The 15,058-nt window shown below is 35.1% G+C and overlaps 1 protein-coding gene across 7 annotated transcripts in view; it reads left to right on the forward strand.

Moving 5' to 3' along the window:
- Positions 1-15,058, forward strand: part of NELL2 (neural EGFL like 2) — a 300,577-nt gene that overhangs the window by 22,342 nt on the left and 263,177 nt on the right. The gene's annotated exons all lie outside the window — the stretch shown is intronic.

Raw genomic sequence — 15,058 nt, forward strand, 5'->3', positions numbered from 1 at the left:
TATGATGGCTCCAAGAGAACTTTCATGCTCTTCAGAGGTCAGTAATCTCTAAATATGTACCTATTTAATGAACCACAGACAACTTATAGGCCAGATATCTGAGAACACTTTTACAGATATCTGGCCTATAAATTGTCTTTTAAATGGCCTTAACTGTGTATATGGCTAAGTCAGTAACTTCGAGGGATCCACTCCAATCATTAGTGTTTTTAGGGTAAATGCTCCAAGTCTATTTTTATTATATTGGCATTTTCATACATTCAGAGTAAGCGCTGCCTTAGCATGGAGCTTAAGTCATTTTCTAATCTAAAGTCTTGAATTTTAAAAGCCTTCAGGATTAAAAACCCTTGACACAGAGACTAACCAAGGCAGTCAAAGACAAAGTGAATCTTGGCTCAAAGTCTTTCCCTGGAAATGAAGGCAAATTGAGCTTTTGCTGCCACAGGCTTTTTAGGGTGACTTTTATGTGACCTAAAAAGATAATACAATAAAACTGATTGACCTCTAGTTTTTACCTTAAGGGTGTGTGTGTGTGTGTGTGTGTGTGTGTGTTTATGAAAAAAATCTCTGGTTCACAAAGTCCCAAATTTTAATACTTAGCATTAGGTCACTTCTTTGCTTTGGAATACTGAGTTTCCATTGCATTTAAAATCTAGCTTTTACCTTTAGAACTGCCTCCTGCCTCCAACTCTCAAATCAGAGCTGTGGGATAGAATGATGTGATGGAAATGTTCAGTATGGTAGCCATTAGCCGCACATGGTTATTGAGCACTGGAAATGTGGCTAGTGTGAGTGAGAAACTGAATTTTAAAATTTTATTTAAATTTGATAACTTAAATTTAAATAGTTTCATGTGCCTGGTATACTGATCTAGACACAATATCACACTGCATACCACATTGCACACCATACTGTACACTACTTTGTACTGTGTTGAACAGCACAGCTTTAAATATTGTCCTTATTCCTGTCCCCTTCCATATGCTTGGTGAACTTATAAGTCAGGAATTATAATATTTGGTTAGGAAAGCTATACTCAGTTACTGGTTTTTATCCTTTTATTTGTACCCTCATTTGTAATGAGGAAGATCTTTTGATTGACATATATAGCAATTAATAGGATGGCTGGCTTTTTAGAATAAACTTTCAAACCAGTATTATTTAATCACAATTTTTTCAAGTATAAAGTTATCAAAAACTTTAGATTTTATTACCTTATAGAAAAGGAGGCTCACTTCAGATTTAAGAAACTTTAGTGGAACTTTGGAACTCTCATTATTTCTATTTTTAATGGAAAATATAGGGGATTAAGAGGGTATGTCCAAAAATACTTAGTAAGGGACAGGTTGGAATTATCTGGCAGTTTATGGTTGCATATAAAAACAATTCCAAGCATCTCTGTACCTCTTTCCAGGTGATCCCCGCCACTCCCCCTTGCCACCTCCACCTTAAGACAACTGTGATTTCCATAACTATAGCTGAGTTTGCCTTGTTCCAAGTGCTTTGTATAAATAAAATCATATAGTGTGTAGATTCCTGTGTCTTCATTGCTTTTTCAGCATAATGTTTTTGAGATTAATCTATGTTTTACATTTGAAATTTGTCTCTTTTTATGTTGAGTAATATGCCATTCTATAAATATATTATAACTTGTATTTCCATTCTTTTTTTTATAGATATTTGGGTTGTTTCCCACTTTTGGCATTATGATTGAAACTGCTATGAAAATTTCTGTACAAGTCCTTTTTGTATATATGCCTTCATTTTTCTTAATAAATGCTTAGGAATGGGATTGTTGACTCATAGGGTAAGTGTACATTTAAATTAATGAGAAACTGTTAAACTGTTTCTTGAATAGTTGTAACATTTTGTATTCCCACCAGGAATGTCTGAGAGTTTAGTTGTTCCATGTTTTCTTTTACATTTGGTGTTGTAAGGATGTTGTTAATTTTTAGCTATTCTAATGAGTATATAGTGGTATCTCCTCTGACTTTAATTTGCATTTCCCTGATGATGAATAATGCTAAGTAACATTTCATATGCTTATTGGCCATCCATATATTTTCTTTTGTGAAGTTTTCTGTTCAGTTTCTTTTTCTGTCTTTTAAAAATGAGTTTTAGGAGTTCTTTACATATTCTGATTATAAATTCTTGATCAAATATGTATATATATAATATATGCATATATGTGTATGTATAATATATAATATATACAAATAATTTCTCACATCTGTATTTTGCCTGTTTTATTAATGAAGTCTTTTAATGAATGGAAGTTTTAGTTTCAAATTGCCACACACTTTGGAGCTTAATATATTTATTCTCTAAGACATGTCTTCTCTGATGGCTCTGAAGGCCAGAAGTCCCAAATCCTGGTGTTGGCAAGGTTCCTTCCAAAGATTCCTTTCTTGCCTCTTCCTAGCTTCTCATAGCTCATGGCAATCTTTGGTGTTCCTTGGCTTGTAACTGCAACTTTCCAATTTCTGCCTTTGTATTCACATGACCTTTTCCCCTCTCTATGTCTGTGTTTCTCTGACTCATGTGTCCTCATGGCCTTCTTATAAGGACATCATCAGTCATTGGATTTAGGACCCACCTTAATCCACCTTATTCCAGTATGATCTTATTTTAACTAATTCCAAATAAGGTCACATTCTGAAGTTTTGGTGGTCATGACTTTTGGAAGGACACTATTCAGTCCAGTAGACTCGCCTATTTATTTTTTTAATGAAGTTTTTTGGTGAACAGAAGTTTTTCATTTTGATGTAATCTAGTTTATCTTTTATTATTTTACAGCTCATGCTTTCTGTGCTCTGTCTAGTAAATCTTTGCCTATTTCAAGTTCTTAAAGATATTCTCCTGTCTTTTTTTCTAGAACTTTTTTGTTTTTACCTTTTATAGTTTTTGTATTTAGGTCTATAATGCATCTCGAATTTATTTTTGTTTTTATAGTATGAGGTGACATTCAAAGATGATTTTGTTCCATATGAACATCCAATGTTTTCATCATGATTTATTGAAAATATTCTCCTTCCTCATGAATTGCTTGGATTGCTTTTATCAAAATCTATCAAACATATAAATATGCCTCTGTTTCTAGAAGCTCCGAGCTATTCTGATACCACATTGTCCTGTAAGTCTTATGGTAACTCTTGATATCCTATAGTGTAAATCTTTTAACTTCCTCTCTCCCTCCCTCTCTTCCTTCCTTTCAGGATTGTTTTGGCTGTTACAGGCCCTTTGTATTCTATTGGATTTTGTTGTTTTCCTCTAAAAAGTGCTGAGTGTTTTTTCTGATAGTCAATCATTTTACCAGAGGGTTATCATTACTCTATTAAGGCTTGATTTTGGGTTTGGTTAATGTAGCTATAGAGTAATAGCTACTCTATTAACAAAGAGTGGTTTCTTTCCTAAGGCATGGCTTTTCTGGGCTTGAATGCTCTTGGTGGCCAGAAGGGTCTCTCTGAATCATCATAATCCAATGGCTCCCAGCACTGTGTGACCTCTGGAATCGCTGCCAATCTATTAGAGTCTCAGCCAGTGCCTACACAGCTTAGTAATTGGCCAAACTTCGGAAATTCACAGGGTTTTGGGAACTCTATGCAGGTTCTCGTAGCTATTCCTCTGTATGTCTCTCTTCTGCCTCTTTGCAGCGTAGACTGCTGCTTCCTTTTTGAACTCCATCTACCTCTCTATGCATCAATTTATAAAGTGTACCTAGACAGAAAGCCAACATTCTTTTAAGGATCATAGCCCTGTGCTATCTGCTGTCCAATGGTTTAAAATAGTTGCTTTCTATATTTTGTCTAATTTTATAGTTTTATATAGTAGAGGGCAAGTCTCGTAACTATTGCTGTATTATGGCCAGGATAAGAAGTCTGTGCTATCCATTTGGAAAGAAAGATGTAAATAATATTAGCAGTCAATTAGATTGTTGAAGATACGTAATATTTAAGAATTTGATTTATAAGAAATTGAGACACGGTACATGATAGAGAAGAAAGGAATGTGAAAAGGACCATGGGTACAATTAAAGAAGTTCAATTACTTCTGGCAATCAGGAAGATTGCAGTAATTTTGAAATGTCATACCACTAAGCCTGCCAATTTTTGTTCTCTTCTATCCATTGTACTTTCAGGTAATAGATTTCTGAGGCATTGCCCAGTATACAAGTGTTCACTGGTCTATTTGTTTAAACTGTTGAATTTTAATAAAATTATTATGGTTTTCCCCCAGTGGATCATCATGCCAACTAAAAAACACTACTTCAGAATATTAAAAATATCAAGCTTAGGGGTCTGACTGCTTGTAGTGTTTTGCAAAACTGTACTCTCAAATTTATACATATAAACAACCGCCTTAGAAAGACATTTTCAGCATTTTACAAGATATCTCTTTGCTGTGTGTTTGACCTATTCTCGCCTTGGAAAAAAGGAGAGAAAATGAATTGCTGCATTTCCTGTAGCACCTTTGACTTACTCATAGTACAATTTGTTTTAAGCTAGAGATCTATTAAAGTGGTTTAAATTTCTATTTGTCAGTGAACCTCTATGTTTCATTGCTTACTTAGGGTTTGCTAAGAGCAGTATGTATTATGCCATTTAGAAAGAAAAATAAAAAGCCTTGCTTAGGAAAGCACATTTCAACATCAAAGCAATAGATATGCATTTTGAAGCTCCTCTGGGCCAATTTTGATTTTGACTTTTTGGTTATGAAGAGACATTAACCATTTTTTTAAAAAAAGTGATTTGTTGTGGATGGAATACAGCACAGCACGTGTGTGGGAGAGTGACGCATATGTGAGATGAGACAGAAAGAGTAGCAATAATAAGACAACACTGAATTCTGAGAATCAGAATGGAAATCCAACCTGTGGTATCTGTCTTGCACGTGTGTGCCACTGGTCATGGGAGGAGCCGAGAAAACCTGGGTTAAGTAATGCAGCCAAGCCCAGCTGTCAGAAAAGCAATCCAAAGCTGTGTCACCAGAAAGGGACACATGCAAATAGTGTTATTATGGGTGAGAAGAGCAGAATTATTATGGTCTTTTTCAGTGGCGTCATTATGGAAACTTTCACCATGATTATAGCCTTGACAGCAAACTGAGGGAATGATAGTCCTCAAGTGAAAATTTCACTGAGTAAATTTGTGTTAGAAGCTTGAAAAAAAATTCCAATAGTAGAAAGAGCTTCGACTTAGATTATTTCATATTAATATTTCTGCATCGAACTGAAGGGTCTTTTTTGGAAAACATGTTTATATTGATATTCTTCGAGTACTAATATTATTCTTAGGATAATACAGGATTTTCCTTGTTTTGACATACTAATTCTTATGTACTTAATCAATATTTATGAAGAGAAATCTTATGAATGCTTAAAGCATTGATCTGGGTCATTATTATAAATATATTTTTATGACTTATGGTGCATATCATTTGTATGTAATAGATCTGCTCTGTTATCCTCTAGTACAATTTTTTTCATTGCTATCATTGTCATTAAGTAACATGAAAACATAAACATAGACTAGCTTTCTAATAATGATTATAGTGGCTTAATTTTCTTTAAAATTTTTGTTCGGGATTAACAAGGTTAACAAAGGGCACATAAATATTCCGCAGTAGCATAATTAGTACAAAGATAGAGAATAATCCTTCACAGATGGTATAAAGGAGTAAGAGAAGAAGCTCATAATGAGAACAGGAAGTGGTGTAATATAAATTCACTCATGTTGCACAGATTGAATTGTGCGTGGGGAGGTGTGGGAGATGAACAAAATTAACCCCCCTCATCATACTTTGAAAATTGCCATCTTGCAGTCATCAGGTCCTCCTCCATCTCAGATGTTGAAGCCATACTCCCAGACCAGCAGAAGAAAATTTCATGGTTCAACATATTCCCACTTAGTTGATGTACTCATTTACAATTGTGGCTATTAAAAGCTGATGATGTGCATGTTAAGATGACTGTACAAATCCATATCTGTTAGAGAAGTGTTCTATGGTGGCTCTTCTCTCATAATGTAATAAAAATACATTTTAGTTCTGCTAGAAGAGCTGTAGACATGGTCTGTTATTTGGCATTGAGGCTAGCCTATTTTTCTGTTCACCTTTATTTATTCACACATACCAGTTTATTCATACATATTTATTAGAATTCTTTGAAAATCAAAGTGTGTGTGCATGCGTTTGTGTGTGTCTGTGTGTGTGTGTGAGAGAGATATCAATTGGGCATTTATTACGTGCCAAGAACTGTTCTATATCACTTATTATACATCATATAAGTGTTCTATATCACTTATTATATATCGCTTATTATATATCACTTATTATATATCATACATATATATATATATACATATATATATATAATCTGACAATGACCCTATGTACTATTATTATTCCCATTTTACAGGTGGGATCCAAGGTAACCAAGGCCCAGAGAAGTAGAAAATGATGGAAATGACTTAGAAACTCAGTACACACTGACTCTAGAGTGCACACACTTAGTTAAAAATTCAAAATGTAGATAATATTTGTTCCGTGAAGGATCGTACTCACAATTTGTATATTACTTACACAATTTATATTGACATTACTTACAAAAATAATTTTTCACAGTTGTTCCTCATGAGTAGTAGTTGTTGCTTTATCAATATAGTCAATAATGTAAGTGCTCTTACTGACCTTTCTGTTGACAGTTTCAGATATCCTTTTTGTGCTTTGGGGTATACCGTGGTATCAAATTCTGGTACCATATTTCTCAGTGGGTTTTATTACCTTTAATGAGAGATGTTTTCATGCTGCATCTTCTAAATACTAAAGGTAGAAGGATTTGAAATGGAAGCCCTCAGACTTCAGTTTCTAGATACATTTAAAAATTGAGAGACATAAACTCTATGGATTATAATTTGCTTGTGTGTTGTTCTTAGAGAATCCAGGCTTCTGTCAAGTGCTTTGCAGCATTACAGTCATGTAACCCCCATGAAGGCTTCACAAAGGCCATTTTGCTCTTGGAGCTCACATCTGTAGGAAACTATTCTCCAGTGATTTGAGCTTCTACTTTAAGATGATTTTAGGATATTATAATAAGACTGGCCAAATATAAATCCTTAGGGCCATATAGAAATCTGAATTGATATCATATGGACAAAATAATCTATTTTTTATTTGTGTAAGGAACATTGCTGTTACCAAAAATGAGACAGAAAAGTCAGAGTCTTAGCAATCAGAAAACCAAAATGTAGTGCTGAGTGCTTCAAAAATATTTGAAAAAGTATCTAGAAGATATGAATCAACTTGTTAAGAAAGATACTTTAAATTATTCTTCTATAGTGTTTGGCTTCAAAGGTTGCTATCTAGATGCACAGCTATGGTGATAATGAGATGAGATGATGTAGGAAAGTACTCAGCATTGCATCTAGCTCATAGTAAGCAGTCACTAAATTCTGGCTGTTGTATTCTCATCCAGCAGCTAAAATGTAGAGGTTAAGAGCACAATTTCCGCAGTGGACTACTTGGGCACAAATCCTGGTACTACCAGTTATTGACTAGAAAACCTAGGCAGTGGTTCTTCAACCAGGGGCAGTTTTGTCCCTCAGGGGACATTGGGTAATGTCTGGAGACATTTTTGGTTGTCACAATTAGGGTTGGGGGGTCCTACTAGAGGCCAAGGATACTGCTAAGCATCACAAAGTATTCAGAACAGCATCCGCACAACATAGAATTATCTGGTACAACATTCGAATAGTGCTGAGGAAACCTGACCTAGAACAATTAACTAATAATGCTTACTTAGCTAATAAAAAGAAAGCCCTTAGAAAAGTATCTCCTATAGTAAGCCCTCATTAAATGCTGAGTCTTGTTATTCATTCAACAAATATTTGTAGAAGGCTCTTTATATGCCAGATATTGTCCTAGATGCTAGGTATACAGTAGAAGCAAAATAGGCCTGGTCCCCGCCCTTGAGGAGCTTGCTGTTTCTGACTTGCAGGGGTTACTGTTGAGGTAACCATTGCTCTTTAAGGGCAGCAGCATCTATCACTGTTGGGGGCACCTGATGATCAATAAGCTTACCCCCTTTTAGAGTACAAGCTCCTTCTCTTTTAAAACAAATTTCGATTTTAGACTTAGAAGAATCCACCAAAAGAAGAAAAATATTAGACTCAGCTTCCCCATCACACTTACCTAAACTTCAGTATCACGAACCTCTAATACTCATCTATATGCAGACACTGCCAGCATTTCCAAACATATTTTGAGAGTAGGGTGGTCTCTTTCATATTAGTGGTTCTCCAGTTAGAGAGTCCTCTTTGCCCCAGGACTTTCTCCCTCCTCCCCCACTGGCTGTGGGTATCCTAGTCTCTCTTCATTAGTGCTGGGATCCCTGAGTTTCATCAATACCCTACCTACTTCCTTTATTCCTTCAGAGTTGCCAGAAACATCTCAGACTCTTGCTCTTGTTCCTATAGCTTCTTGTGGCTCAGAGAAGGAGTGTCACTATTGCTTTTGCAGGTGGTGTTTAGAGAGGAGACATTTTTGGGGTCTTAAGTTGAAAGTTTATGGTTTTACCTGGACCAAGCTATAAAATGTGGTCTGAGTTCAATACGTTTAGGCTTGGGTATAGAGGCATTGCGTGCCAACTATTTCCAGTTCTGACCAGGACAAGGAATACATTGGGACCCCACCCTAATAGTGTGTGTGGGGGTGCATCTGATTGGAATTCACTGTGCTAATAACTGGTACCTGTTGTTCCTAAGAAAAGCCCTGTCCCTGTGCTGCTGTGTGCCTACTGAGCCACAGCTTTTTCTTAGGTCCCACTCTGCTAGTCCAGTTCATATAAGTGGGCTTCTGCTTTGGTTTTATGTTAGTCCTCTGGTTATCTGAGTAACACAGTGTCTCTGAAAAGGCTGATTACAGAAGCATTATCTGTTCCTAACCACCTGTCTAGACTCTTTCCGTTCCTACCTCCCTCACTCCCACACACTGTATGCTCTAGCAATATAAACTACTGGTAGGTACATGAATGTTCCATGCTTCTGCACATCTCCATGGTTTGAATATACTGCTTTCTCTGTCTGTATTTCCCAACTTGAACCACACTTGAGTTCACCTTTACCTCTTTGAGTATTAGATACTGAACTGCTGCCTCCCTTCTTCTGTGTCTAGTCCATAGCTTGTTCAGTTATCTCATCCGTCTCTCTCATCTTGGCTTCCAGATTTCTCCCTTTCCCACTGAAGTATTTCTGAGTTCAGCCTACTAGATTTATAAACCAAAATCTATTGGATTTAAATCAGCTTCAGCATATTGTAGTATATTGACTCTTCTGAGGATCTAACCATCATGTATAATATTGTTTCTGTTAAAAATGCAAGCCAATGTCTTGAGAACTGATCAACTGATGATGTTTTGAAACAGCCACATTTATAAACTGTCGATTGACCATAGGAAAATGTGTATGTATATGTGCATACATATTTATACATTGCATTTATATCTTCTGCATTTATGCACATACTCTATGAGACAAGAGGGAATAATGAACAAGAATGCTAAAAATAAGAAATCAGAAAACGAAATTAGACTATATTTCTAGTGAGTCAATGTGAGATTATACAGATAAGGGAGAAAAGGTATGCAAATAGGAAATATGTGAATGAATCATTGGATGTTAGTATTTAAATAAGAAACATATCATTGATGTTTGGGCCTAATTTCCTAAATTAGAGACAGAAGTATATCTTTAACATATCTGTATGTAATTCAGAGCCATATCTAATGTAGTACTAAGGTAGAAATACCCATTTCATCTTCCAAATGGTAGAAAGAAAACACTTGTGGAACAAAAGAGGTAGAAATGGGTGACTTGGAGTAGCATTCGAATAGGAAATATAAGATGAAAGAAAGCAGCTCCTTTTAAACTACACTCAGATATTATGGTTTCAATAGAGTTTTAAACCCTAACAATTTTCCTAGCCTGGACTAATAGAGAGATAGTTGGATCTGATAATTAGAATGGGCCATGCCTCCCAGGACCTCTCTATAAAACTTTGTGCGAGTTAAATTGTGTTTGCATTAGAGTTGTGCAGCAAGTGCAGCCAGGATTGTAAGCTTTGCTTCGGTGGAGAAATAGAAAGAATGGAATGACTTATCCTTTCAAAGCCAAGGTAGCTATGTTGTTTTCTCTTCTAAGCCTTGAAAAGGAAAATTAATTCAACTGTATTCTACAAATACTTATTGAATTCCTCTCTTTCTTGGGCTATCATTGCTGGTAGTTATTCGGATAGAAGAAAAGTGTTATGTATATCTCTTGCCCTCAAGGAGATTAAAATCAGTCTTTCTGAGGATGTAAGACTGGCATATGAAGCAATTAGACAAGAAACAGAGAAATATATAAGGCAGCACAAAGTGCTACACTGAAAAATATTGTAAGTGATTAGTAAACAATAGGAGCTGTGGACTATCACGCAAGGGGAAAAATTGCAAAGAAGGTAAGATGTGACATGTTAAGTCCCACTTTCAATATAATTCCATGATTATTTTAATGCCCAGTTCTCCTCTGTTTTAAAGAGTGTAAAATATAGTGAAGATATTATGTGTAGACCACTATGTAGACTTTTTTGTCTGGATTGTTTTTTAAAATCTAAATTTACACAGAAAAAAACTAAGAACATTAATTTGTTAAGTGTTCTGAACATTCTTTGTAGATCAGTTCACAACTATCTCCAAAACTAATGGTGGAGCTGAGAGCAGACAAGCCCAATGGTTTTAGTTTGCTTTGGAAGATGTTTCTGGCCATTGAATTAGAAATTATTTTCTCTGACATTCCAGAAATTTATAGCATTTCTAAGAAAATACTCAACCCACACTGTAATCATCTGAGGGGAAGTTTTGAAACTGCCATTAACTAAGACCCTCTATTATTCCTTTTTCTAAGAACATGTTCATCTCAGAATGCAACAAAAGACTAAGTTCTTTTCATAAATCTAGGATTCCCATGCAAACTTGCCAGTTCATATTCCAAGGAGAAAGGAGAGAGTCTTTGGTCTTAATACATAGCAATATAAAACACTATTATATTTTTTGTATATATTATAGTTTAGTTCATTGGTGTTATCATTTACTTTACCTTTTAAATCAAATATTAAACTAGTTGGCAATGCAAAGGAATATTTGAAGGCAAAATAAATCTTTTACTTAGTTATTTGAGCAGAAAATACACTGTTATGAAAAGGCATACAAGTAGGTGGCAAAGTCATCAGTAAACAAGACAATTGGTCATACTTATTTTTTTCCTACATAGACTATGCTGAAAAGGAGAATTACAAAATTGATCCTTGCATGTGGAAAACTTATCACAGAATGACAAAAGATAAGACATGACCCAAAATATACATATCAACAGCAGTTATGGAAACAAGTTAACGGGCAGTATTTGCCTTCTTTTCTGCTTCCATCGCAGAACTTGCTCTAACTAAGCCTCTTAGCACATTGTTTTGGTCTTCTTTTCTAGACATAAACATAACTAACTAATGATATCAAAAAATTACTCTCTATCTAGGGGAAATTATATTTGTTGCTTATAGGGGTCAGTAAGCGATGATCCTGCAGGCCAAATTTGGGGCCTATTTTTGTAAGAACTCTTGTGCTCAAAACAGTATTTACATTTTTAAATGATTGTTTAAAAAAATAAAATAAAGAATATGCAACAGAGATGTATGTGGCCTGCAAAGCCTAAAATATTTAGTATCTGGCCTTATACAGAAAATTTTGCTTATTTTTGCTTTCAAGAATGACACTCCAGGGGAACATATGAATGAGTCATAGGAAACTTGTGGAGATGTATTTCTTAGAGAATAGGCTAAACTCCTGTAACAAAAAGATCCAAAATGCATTGCTCAAATAAGAAAAATTTATTTCTCACATAACAATCCAGAGGTAGGCAGGTGGTTCCAAGGGTGATGGGTAGCTTTGCCATGAGATTATTTGAGGATCTGCATCGAAGAACTTGGCTTACTACCACAATATTCTTATTACAATCTGAGGGAAAGGTGATTGGAGAGCAGTCAGTTTCCTTTCTAGTAATAAAATCTGGGATTGTAGCACATGTCATTTCTACTCACATCCTGTCGACCAGAACTTAAGTCACCTGGCCACTTTAGCTGCAAAGGAGACTAGGGAATATAGTTTCTTGCTGAATAGCCATATGCTCAGATGAAAGTAGGGCATTTTATTACTAAAAAGAAGAGAATTATTGCTAAAGGAGGACAACAAGCAGTTTCTGCCACAGTGAGATAGACAGTTCATAGTATTGAATTCTTTCTGAACTTTCTTTATTGCCAAATGCTCAGTACATAGCAAATGCGCAGTATATATTTGTTAACTGATTAAAGTGAACAGGAAAGTGGAGGCAATCCTTAGCCTAGGAATGGGCACTTAGGGAGAAATCCAAGTCTTGAAATGGGGGAGACACAAGCTTGGTGGGATTAGATGTAAGGCTCCTGGGAATGCATACATCAGCAGTGGAGATTATATAGCTTCTAGTAAGGTGAAGTCCAAAGATTAGCTTAGATAGTAAACGAATCTGCTGTGCTTTATCCAGGGGTATTTTCACTTTCAAACAGTGGATTTAATTTAGAAAAACTCATAGAGGTGGGAAAAACTATAAGAGGGTGATGAAATGGGGTGGGGACAGAGTCTGAGGATGAATGGGAGTTGGGGACGATATTTAGCCTGGTGAATGGGGCAAGTCCAGTAGCCATCGCAGTTCAGTCAGGCAGGCATCATTTGAGGGATCTAGTATTCTGATAGTTTTTAGCAGGATTCATCCATTCCTGAGAGACAGCAGAGGTAATTGGCTAGATCCTGACAGAGCATCAGAACCTCAACAAAGTTGGGTGTCCAGGGCAGAGTTTAGAGTTCTAGGCTGGAAAACTGAAGTAGAAGCTCAACTTTGTAGATAGGCCAGCATAGTGGGGATGAGAAATGATTTATTTTAGAGACTGCAAAAATTTCAGGGCTATTTTTGTTGAATCTCTGAGCAACAAGACTTAATTCTAAGCCCTACTTCTGATTTTCTGGCATCATTATCATAACTTGCTCAGAAACTGAGGGGAGGCAGGTACGGGGCCTCAGGAAACAAGGGCAGGCAAGGGCTAGTATCTGAAACTCTGGATTGAGAAACTGATTATACTGTGCCCTGTGTCCTTTGGGACTTTCTAATGCTGTTTCCTTTCTTGCAGCAAAAATAATAATAGTTAAAAAAAAGAAACACAATTTTGATAGGGTAATTGATCATGATAACTAATATTTGGTATATTATCTGAAAATAATTTGATCATTATAATTAAAGAAGGATAAAAGCAGAACAGACTCCCAAAATTGATGTCTCAGGTCAAATTGGCCTATTATGTGGCGGAAGAAATTGTGTATTTCAGCACTTAGGCTCTGCATAATTGATGGGGCACTATGTACTATCTATCTCTTTGGCTATTCAGCAAAGATTCTGAGGTTGCACAATTTGTAACCACATTTTATAGATGTAAAATTGTTTTATAGATCTATAGTCCTTATTCTTATCAATAGGTATCAAACATTAATGATATATAATAGAAATCTCACCTTGATCCTGTTATGTTTTCTTTCTTTCTTTTTTTTTTTACACTAATAATTCTGCTAAAGCCAAGCCAAAGACACTAGCACACGTATGGATAAAAAGATAGTCAGCTTTTTGAATGGATTTATATATATAGTCTCATCCTTCAGGACTGCATGAATATTTGATCAGACCTCAAAGAAAATAAAGAATGACTTATGATTCAGTTTTCACTTAAAAATTTTTCATATACATTTCTCTTTTGCACTTATAGTTACTCTATTAATAGATGAACACTTTATAAAATTATATGTGTATTTAAATTATATCTAGGTACTGTGTATAGGATAATTTACCAGAGAGAAAAATAATGATTCATGAATTTAGACACTTTAATGTTAAGGGGAGTAATTGTTAATTTAAGTGATATACACAAATAACTGGTGGCAGTATACAAAGGTGCAGTTTAGCCTTTTGATCTACTGTGAAGACCAGTGAAAACTTAATTTTTTAAAAAGAAATTTGAACATTTTATTTACTCAAAGTTTCAGTAGCTTTATTAAAGACAGAAGCATGTTCCACAAAGTATGATAGTTCATGAATTTAATTTTCCTTATGTATTTAAGACATTGTTTTGTGATATTAATTGACAAATTGTATGCATTCAATTTGGGTTTGATTTGATATAACATTTTGGATTAAGTAAGGGTCCAGCAAATTACTGATTCTTAAGTTCGTTACATATGGTCAAATGATATTGAGACTGTTATCTATAGATAATGAGGCATTATCTACAGAGGAATGCAACTAGTGTATTAAAATGGTGGAGGACATATTCATTATCTTCATCGTCATCATTTTCGCTGTCATTGTCATCATCATTCATCATCATCAACCCTTTTATTTGCTAACGTTTCTGCCAATTTTATCCTAGTCTTGAATAGTATTGTATTTGGGAGAAAAAAATGATAAACAAGAATACTGTTTTGGCTCGTTTAGTCTCTTTATTTTGCTGGTAACAGAGCAACTGTAACTTTACTGGTGAGGTTCTGAGGGTCTGCTTCACACTAGCTCAGAGCATTAATCTGATTATAAACTCAAGTGCAAGTTTAATTTTAATCTACAATGAGGATTTATTAACAGTGAATTAAATCAGAATATTCATACTAGTTGATCACTACTGCTCTAAAGGAAAATGTACCTGAGAAGCTGAATTATTATCATAAAGTTATCTTAGCATAGACTCAAACAAAATGGAATAATCTTAATAACTTATATTATATCTGTTATATATAAAATTTTAATACTTTAATTTTAAACTTCAAATTTTGTTGTTTGTAGCCCCCCCTACATCCTGACTACATTTTGTTCTACTTATGTAATGAAAATTCCAACATACAACTCATAAATGGTTTGTTGCAGTCAACCATTTAGTTGCTAAATCCAGGATTAGAACCTGTTTT

Source organism: Pteropus medius, unplaced genomic scaffold, assembly GCF_902729225.1.
Source record: "Pteropus medius unplaced genomic scaffold, Ma_sr-lr_union100, whole genome shotgun sequence".
Lineage (NCBI taxonomy): Eukaryota > Metazoa > Chordata > Mammalia > Chiroptera > Pteropodidae > Pteropus > Pteropus medius.